Raw genomic sequence first — 9,251 nt, forward strand, 5'->3', positions numbered from 1 at the left:
CACACCACCACCCCGTGCACACCACCACCCCGTGCACATCACTACCTTATGCACACCACCACCCCATGCACACTCCGTGCACACCACCCATACACCACCACCCCGTGCACACCACCACCTCGTGCACACTCCGTGCACACCACCACCCTGTGCACACTACCACCGTCGCGTTCACACCACCGTCGCGTGCACACCACCACCTCGTGCACACCACCACCTCGTGCACACCACCACCCCATGCACACTCCGTGCACACCACCACCCCGTGCACACCACCACCACCAGCCCCCTCCTCCGGGACCCCGGGAAAGCCCCCGCCCCGCCCCCTGACTCATTTGCAGGTTTGCGCCGGTGGGATTTTAGCCAGAATGAAGGTTCGGTGCGGGAGAAGGAGCCTGAGACACCTGCTGCCGGGTACAGGAGGGCGGCGCGCGCGAGCGGCCGGGCGCAGGTGCGCGGGTGGCGGGCGGAGCCGCGGGCCCCTCTCCCCCAGCCTGGGGCAGGGCCAGGGGCCGTAGCGAGGGGGCCGGCGGCCGGTCTAGTGAGGAGGGAACGAGACTCGTGTGCCACGACTCCTGCGTGGTCCCCGGACGGTCAACGTGGCCAGATTCTTAGCGATTCGGCCTCGGGGGGTTTGGAGGCTCAGCCCGCGGACTGCGCTGACCGGCGGGGGAGGTGCTAACCTCTACGCCCCTGAATCCCGTCCGTGGTGGGATCATGGGGTGCAGCTGTTGCCCCGGAACAGGAGTTTTTATCATTTTGGTCATAACTGCCCTGGGTGCCGGCCGGCACCGCGATTGGATGCTTGAGTCCAGTCCTGGACAGGGCGGTCTGCTCTCCTGCCCTCGCTCCCTCCCACGTGACGTTCGATGCAGGCCTGAGGTCCTCGGTTCATCCCTGGTCTGTCCACGCACGGGACCTCTACACCTGTAGACGCGCTTTCTTTCGGCCTTTTGCCGTTCTTAATCTGCCTTCGCTCGTCTTTATCTTCCTCTTTTCGAATGGCCAGTGGACAGATGATCTGATGCTCCAGGGCTTTCCAACATCGAGAGAAAGGTCCGATGTGGTTTGTACGTCAGTGCACAATTCATTAAGCTTTAAAAATTAACATTTGTAAATATTCACACTGTTTTCACAGTGTATTAAAAACATAAATTCAAAACTTAGATTTCCCTTTCACACAAATATTTATAAAAACTCAGGCCTTATGTTAAATTGTTTAATCTGTAAATGTTGGACGCACCTTAGTCCTGCAGTGTTGTTGGAAAATGATGTAGTGAGGTAGCATTCTGCACAGCAGACTGTTCAAAAACTCTGTTCCTGAGTTTTTGCGTGTATCAGCATCACCTCCGGGTCTTGTCAGGACAGGGTTGCTGGGCCCCCATGCCTCAAGTTCTGGACTCACCGAGATGGGGCCTGAGAATTTGCACTTTTAGCAAGATCTCAGGTGATGATGATGCTGCGGATACAAAGACCATGCTTTGAGAGCCGTTGCCTCACCCTAAACCCCTTTCTACAGTATGAAAACCTGGATTTATGTTTGAATCTTCAGCGTCTTTCTTATACTTTTTTTTTTTTAATTTTTATTTTCAACGCTTATTTATTTTTGGGACAGAGAGAGACAGAGCATGAACGGGGGAGGGGCAGAGAGAGAGGGAGACACAGAATCGGAAACAGGCTCCAGGCTCTGAGCCATCAGCCCAGAGCCCGACGCGGGGCTCGAACTCACGGACCGCGAGATCGTGACCTGGCTGAAGTCGGATGCTTAACCGACTGCACCACCCAGGCGCCCCTCTTACACTTTTTATTCCACAGGATACAGGTTTACTCACCCAGTCTACGGAGTGGGCTCTTCCTTCTTGGGCCGAGATTTACACACACTGTGGACAATTCCAAGCCTAGAACCTGAGATTGAGTGGACCCTGCAAGATGACTCTGTCTCCGTCCTGTACCTAGGACTTTGTCCGTCCGTCATGACATTCCCCAGGGGGTTGCTGTAGCCATCTGTGGGTCTAGTTTTTCTCATGCCAGCCTTTCCAAAAGCCTCATGATCTGAATGACATATTCTTGGTCATTGTTAGGATAAAACCCGAATTTCCACCTGCTTGTTTTGAGCTGGGCCTGGGCAGATTACGGTGAATCTAAAGCCTTTAGTGATATTGACTTACAAACATTTTCTTTCTGACATTCAAGACCTGTAAAATTCATATAATTCTTGCACAACAAAGTATAGCGGAATACATTTTACAGAAAACTTGATGTATATTCATAAAGAAAGGTATTTTTGTGCCCCATGAACTCCGCAGTTCTGGGGATGTAGCTCAGCGGTAGAGCGCATGCTTTGCATGTATGAGGTCCTGGGTTCGATCCCCAGCATCTCCAGTCTCTTGCCGCTTGTGGCATGCCTTTTTAAAATGCTACATCTTGAACCAGACGTCTGTGGCTTTTAGCCCTTTTGACACTTTTGAGCAATTTAAACTGGAGGCAACTAAGTCAGGTTTCACTCTGGCTGGAAAGCCAAATATGCCGCTGAAGAAAATACTCGACTTGCTCTGCCAAGGGCACAGACTGATGTTCTGTTCCCCTTGAACAAGGAGCAGAGGCAAGGGTAAGGAGAGATTAAGCTGAGACGATGGACTGGTTATTTCCACTTCTGCAACTTTGCTTTGTCAGCAACTTTTTGAACTTTGTCATAAGTGCCTCTGCCGTTCATAACCAAAGAAATCCTTTACGTCTCATTCTTTCTGTTTTAGAGGAGATCACATCTAAAGCCAGCCGCTGACTAGGAAGTCCACCACTGGTATAAATGGGGTAAACACATGACTAATTTCTAATGAGTTGGTTGCTGGAAGCTGAGAATGTAACAAGGAGAAATTGTAGGCCAAGAACAGTCTTCAGGTACAAGAGGAAAGAGAGACTTGGTTAGAAATCCATGCAGAGAGCAAAGGGTTTTATTAGCTTCTCCTTGGTTCTTTTTGTAAACCAGAAAAAAAAAACTGCTATTACCAATTATCATCAGGGACATAGGCCAACAGTGTCCTCTAAAAACATAGGCTAAGAAAATTTGTTCTTGGAAATCATGTCAGTAACAATAGAGTATCCTTATTATCTAACCGATGTGGCTTAAATGACTTTGGCTTTGACAAAAATTTTGCTATGACTTTGACATAGAAACTTAGACTCTATTTCCAACCGCTTTCCAGAGTTTCAGTAAGCATTTTCAGGAACATCTTCTAAAATTTATGATGACCGTATAGTTCTCTTTATTACTTTTTTAGAGAGAAAGCAAGCACATGCCAGTGGGGGCAGAGAAGCAGAAGGAGAGAGAGAGTCCTAAGCAGGCTCCGCACTCAGCAGGGGGCCTCATCCCACAACCCTGGGATCGTGGCCTGAGCTGAACTCAAGAGGCGGTCGCTCGGCAGACTGAGCCACCCAGATGCCCGTCTAGCTCTGCAGTTTTAAGAAAACAGGATGTGAGTCCTATTCCCAGGCCTGCCTGATGCTGCCCCTTTATAGACAGTCCTGCTTTGCTTTGATTCTACAAAACACTGTTTCGATTATATTATACTATATTATATTATTATATTTAAAACTTAAACTCGCCCCCCCCGCCAAATCCTACAATGACGATTCAGCAATTGTAATTTATTTAACATTTTCTAATACAGAAGCGAAAAAATTGATATGGCGAGGCTAAGAAACAGAGACTGGTCTTTAAATAAAGTAAAAATTAATGTTCTTGAACTTTCTATAGGGAAAGCCTATTTAAGACACCAAAAAAAAAAAAACCCTACATAAATAAAAATATTGATTCACTTGCCTGGTCATATTTAACATAAAGACACTTGTGGTTGCCATCCACAAGCCAAGGGGAAAGGCTTTGGAGAACGACCCAACAAACACCCGATTGCAGACTACTTTCCTCAAGAACTGTGAGAAAAAAAATTCCTGTTATTTAAGCCATCGTGTCTGTGGGGCTTTGTGACGGCAGCCCTAGAAAGCTGACAGGATTCTAAATGCGCCCAGGAGGCAGTGCTATTGTTACTGTCTTCACACCCCAGGGATAAAAGGAGAGTGTACATTTGTTGGATACGTATTGGCATTCAGCATGCATTCCTACTTTCTTTTGGTTGACAGTCTTTACTGGAGGGCTTGGAAAGCTACAAAGGATATGTCCCATACCCCCCTTGCACCTAGGGATCTTGATACAAATGATATTAAAACAACTATTAGGCACACTTCTCTGAGGTTTACAAAACAGGATATTATCCTGCTCATTTTGGCCATTTTCTGCTGGCAAGCCAGACTGTGGACACATGCTTTCTCTGTAGCAATGTAACAAGCCCAGCCTCTGTAGAACAGGAGAGAGAGCGGTGACAGAGCCAATGCCATCGTCCACGTTCCAAGGTGCAGTCACAGCTCCTGAGTTTGGGAAGGGTTCTAGACAAGGCGGTCTCCTAAGCTTAACCTCATGGTTCGCAGACATGGTGGCATGTCCACGAGCTCAGCAATGTTATCACTAGCTTCCCTTGTAAAGCAGTTCTATAGATATGTGTATCCTTGTAATCAGGGGAAAGCACAAACACAGTCTTGTGGATATTTCTTGGACTCTTACTTGAAGGTCCAGTCTGAAGTCTGTCTCTCAATCACTTCTGCTGACTTTATACTAATCCAGTTTCCTGTTTTTAAATCCTTCCTGCATAAGACATTTAGAGTGCTTCCTGTTTACTACACTCAACTCTGAATTGTGCTTCAGGTTAAGAAATATCAAAATAAATACTGATAGTAATGGGCTATAACCTATTGGATACAATAACAACCTGTGAATCCGTACAAATAAATAAGTCAATGAAGAAGAAAGAAATCGTCTTCTTCTTATACTAAGAAGTCAAATTATAAATCTAGAAAGAATGACGGGTTTAGAAAATCACCATTTGGAAATCATTACATTAATAATTGATTTAGGCAAGAATCATCGAGTGATAAATAGGTAAAAGTTGAATGAGAACAGTACCTTTACATAGTCTCAAAGCATGTCCTCAAAAGATACTTATTAATTGCAAAAAAAAAAAAAAAGTAGTTACGGAGAAATCTGGAAGACATCATCATAAGCAAGTGACCAACATTAACATCAGCAAGAACGGGACAATATGGTACAGTTGACATTCTATGTCCATTGATGTGATGCACTGAAAAAGATACATCAGTTGTATTCCTGCCCAAAATACAGAGCCTAAATTAATTGTGAAGAGGCCGCAGACTAACCCAAATTATGCAGTACGTTACAACATAATTGCTCTGTACTCTTCGAAAATGGCCATGTCAGAAAAAGAAAGCCCACAGGTTAAAGATGAAAGAGAACGACAAACGAGTTCAGTAAATAATCAAACATTTTTGCTAAAAAGGGCATCATGGGGGGAGGAGGACTGACATCCGCAACATGTCAGAGTTGGACCCTCCTTCCCCCAACAAGCGCACTATTCAGCAACAAGTCATTAATCCCTTCCTGAGAAATCAGGAACTATTGGAAAGGCTCCCGCACGCAGGACTGTAAACCAGATTAGAGCTCCAAACAGTAGATTTGGGATTGAGATTAGAGAGGATTTCAGACTAAAAAATTGGAGTAAATGGCCAAGACAAAAAGGCTTCGCAGGCCCCGCTGGGAGTCGAACCCAGGATCTCCTGTTTACGAGACAGGCGCTTTAGCCAACTAAGCCACAGAGCCAGCTGCGCGGCGGGCGGAGGGACTTTGGTGATCAAATCGCGGTGCATTAGGGAGAAAGCCACTTCCGCCAGGTTCCCGCGCTCGCCCTAGCGGAGGAGGTCGCGCTCGCATGGGCGGGGGCTCGCGCGGGACACCCGGGAGCTCGGACTGGAACCGGCACGACAGCACGCATGCGCGCACCCTCCCCGTGCCGGGGAAAAAGCCTGGACCAGCCTCGCGGCGGGAAAGGCGGGAGCCGAGCTGAGTGTTGTGCGCGGGAAGGGGCTCGTCCGCGTGACGTCACACCGATCGCGGTCTTCGGGAACCTTCCGGTGAGAGGCCGGGTGAGGGGCCGGCTCCTCCCTGGAAGCAGGTGGGTGCGGCTTCCATCCCGGCGCGCAGAGGACCGCGCGCTGCGCTCGGACAACCGAGCCGAACCGAAACCAGCCGGGCGCCTAAAGGTTCCGGGCGGCTCTGCCCGAGCAAGTAGCAGAGGGAGCAAGGCGGCTGCTCCGGGGTCGCCGTCCCGTCCCGCGCCGCCCGGTGCCGCAGCCCCGCAGCCCCGCCCTCGCGGGCTCGAGCCCACCAGCGCCCCGCCGGCCGCGGCAGGTGCACAGGGGGAAGCGAAGTTTGCGGCGGCGGCGGAGGAAATTCCTCTTCGCTTTGGTGTTTCCAGAGGCTGCCCTTCTGTACTTTCCTCGTGGACTCTCAGCTCGCGGCGGCTAAACAAGCATCAGCTGACTGTGTAAATAAACATCACACAACCAAGCATTCGTCCTTAAACCGTCAAGGACGGCACCCAGGTTTTCTGCCTTTAATGAGAAGAAAGTGCTACCAGGGAGGGGAGTGAAGTCGCCGGTTTAGAAGGCGACGCTGCACGTCCGCCCAGCTCCCGCTGCCCGGTTAAAATGCAAGACCGAGGACTCCTGAATTCTGTATCCATCCAAGCAAGGCTAGAAGGAATTCTGCATGAGGAGGCCCTCGAATCCGAAAGTCGTTTTAAATTCCTTTCTTGAATCAAATGTGCTGGCCTTGCCATTTTCTATTCCACTCACAGTGTTTTGGTAGAGAGTGTAAACACATGTCTGCGAACCAGATGATCACTTTTCAACTTAGTCTGTTCGCAAACTTCTGTGGCTAGGACGGTGTTTACTGTGTACTCCAGATACTGTGGGTTTACTGAGTGTGGAAACCAGCACCCCAAGTCATAATTGGGCCAGGGACCCCGGCATTTCTGAATTCTAATTAGCTGCATTGTTTATGATAAGGACTGAATAAATTTCAGTCACAAAAGTGCAATTGGGGGGCAGCTGGGTGGCTCAGTCGTTGAGCATCAGAGTCTTGATTTAGGCTCAGGTCATGATCCAGGGTCGTGGGTTTGAGCCCCCTCCGGCCCCCCCCTACCCCCCCCACCCCCCCGACATGAGCTCTGTGCTGAGCGTGGAACCTGTTTAGGTTCTTCTCTCTTTTTTTCTCTCCCTCTGCCCCTTCCCTGTTTGTGCCCCCCTTTCTAAAATAAAAAAATAAAAAAATAATTTTAAAAAAGTTCAATTGGAATGTCAACATTTTCAGTGAAGTATGGCCAATAAGAGTTGTACTACTGAGAACCTAGCATGTGTCCGGTGCTGAAATGACTTCTGTGGTTACAACTAGGTACAAGATGGCCACAGATGGGCCACATAGGTACAAGATGGCCACAGAAAGGAGAAATGTTACTGAACATTGTAAGTGTTACAATAAAAGAAATACAAGATAACAGATGAACGCCTAACAGGGCCGGCAACATAGTTAAGTACATAGTACTCCCTATGTACATGGCTCAGTACATTTTCTTGGTCATTGCTCTTTAATTTATTAGATTTTTCTTCTAGAAAAAAAATTATGTGTGTGTATAAATGATACAGGTAGCACTTGAAAACATCTGTAATACTTTCAAGTTAATCCCAGGCATTTAACCAAAATAGGAATCTGTGCTGAGGTGCAATGAAATAAACCTGACCAAGGTCCGGTGGTGGGAAGGTCTGGAAGGCACTTTAAATAAAATTATCATGAAAGCAAAAAGAGGCAGAAGCTGGGGAACCTATTCCAGCGAGGGTCTCCCAGAAGTAGACTTGCACAGGGAAAGGACTGTGAGTGAACTGAAAGAGCAAACACCATGAGACTATGGGCCCATTTGATGTAAAATTGCTTGACTAACATTAGACGCAAAATAGCTACATAAGGGAGCACGGATACTGGAGCCTGGAGATTTTTCGTGATTGCAGTGATTTCTCATGACCCTCTGAGTGCTTTCTCTCTTGAGAATAGGGTGAGTTGATGTACCACTAGCTAATGGGTGTTATCAGTGGAACTACGTCCCCCTAAACATCCATATGTTGACATTCTAACCCCCAGGCCTGCAGAATGGGATAGAATTAGTGAAGATAAAGTCACCCTGGAGTAGGGTGGGGCTCTCTGATATATTATATATGTACTATGGATCCATATATATATATACCCCTGTCCTTGTACAAGGGGAGATTTGGAGGCAGACATGCCCACGTGTGAACATGAACACCAGCATCTGGGTGATGCATCCACAAGACAAAGCAGATTCCAGCAAACCACTAAAAGCTGGGGGTGGGGGGAGCATAGAGCAGGAGAAACAACCCCGCCTGCACCTTGATCTTGGATGTGTAGCCTCTAGAACTGCCAGGTAATAGACTTCTATTGTTTCAGCCACATAGTTTGTGTTATTTGGTTATGGCTGTCCTAGGCATCCTCCTCTGAGGAAGAACTAAGTTTTTTCCTGGGTTTTGCCCCAACCTTAACTGAAATAAATTTATTTTAAAAGGGAACTACTGAATAAGGGGGAATGGGAGGAAAGTGCAAGAGGTTCCTATGTCCTAACTAAAAAGCTGGACAAAAATTCAAGTTCAAAAGCAAAAAGAAAAGGAAAGTAGAAAAGGAAGGAGAAAGGAAGGAAAGAAGCAAGGAAGAGGAAGGGAGGGAAGGAATAAAGGAAGGAAGGGAAGGAAGGAAAGAGGGAGGGAAGAGGAGGGAGGAATGAGAGAGGGAATGAAGGGAGGGAGGGAGGAAGGAAGGGAGGGAGGAGGGAGGGATAGAGGAAAGGAGAAAGGAAGGAAAATGAAAGGAAAGAAGGAAGGAAGGAGGAGGAAGGAGGGAGAGGGTGGGAGGAAGGTAGGGAGGGAGGGAGGGAGGGAGGGAGAAAGAAAGGCAGGCAGTCAGCCAAGCACAAACAGAAATATGTGTCTGATCAGTGATCAGGTCCAAAGTTCCAGAAAACAACCAGAGGTGGGGAGACATGGAAAGAAATATGGGGCACTCAGAATTGGAACCCCTGATGTGTTGGGAAGGGGACAGCTTCCGCCTGGGAAGGAAAAGTTAAGAACAGGGATACCATGGAGGCTTGGGGGAGAAGGATCAAATGGCGGTAACCAGGTAAGGGGCCATTACAAGGGGAGCAAAAGCAAAGACTGAGTGAGGAGCACACAGAGGCCAGAGCCTCCAAGGGGGGCTGAGGGGGGAGGCGAAAGAGCGGGGAATG

General features: G+C 48.1%; 2 non-coding genes across 2 annotated transcripts; one reads left to right on the forward strand and one right to left on the reverse strand.

Moving 5' to 3' along the window:
- Positions 1 to 2,310: 2,310 nt before the first annotated feature.
- Positions 2,311 to 2,382, forward strand: TRNAA-UGC (transfer RNA alanine (anticodon UGC)). Its single transcript has one exon. It is a non-coding gene; the product is annotated as a tRNA-Ala (tRNA).
- Positions 2,383 to 5,651: 3,269 nt separating this feature from the next.
- Positions 5,652 to 5,725, reverse strand: TRNAT-CGU (transfer RNA threonine (anticodon CGU)). Its single transcript has one exon. It is a non-coding gene; the product is annotated as a tRNA-Thr (tRNA).
- Between the last annotated feature and the right edge of the window lie 3,526 nt (positions 5,726 to 9,251).

This window comes from Herpailurus yagouaroundi, unplaced genomic scaffold, assembly GCF_014898765.1.
Source record: "Herpailurus yagouaroundi ecotype Mexico unplaced genomic scaffold, PumYag 219, whole genome shotgun sequence".
Taxonomy (NCBI): Eukaryota; Metazoa; Chordata; class Mammalia; order Carnivora; family Felidae; genus Herpailurus; species Herpailurus yagouaroundi.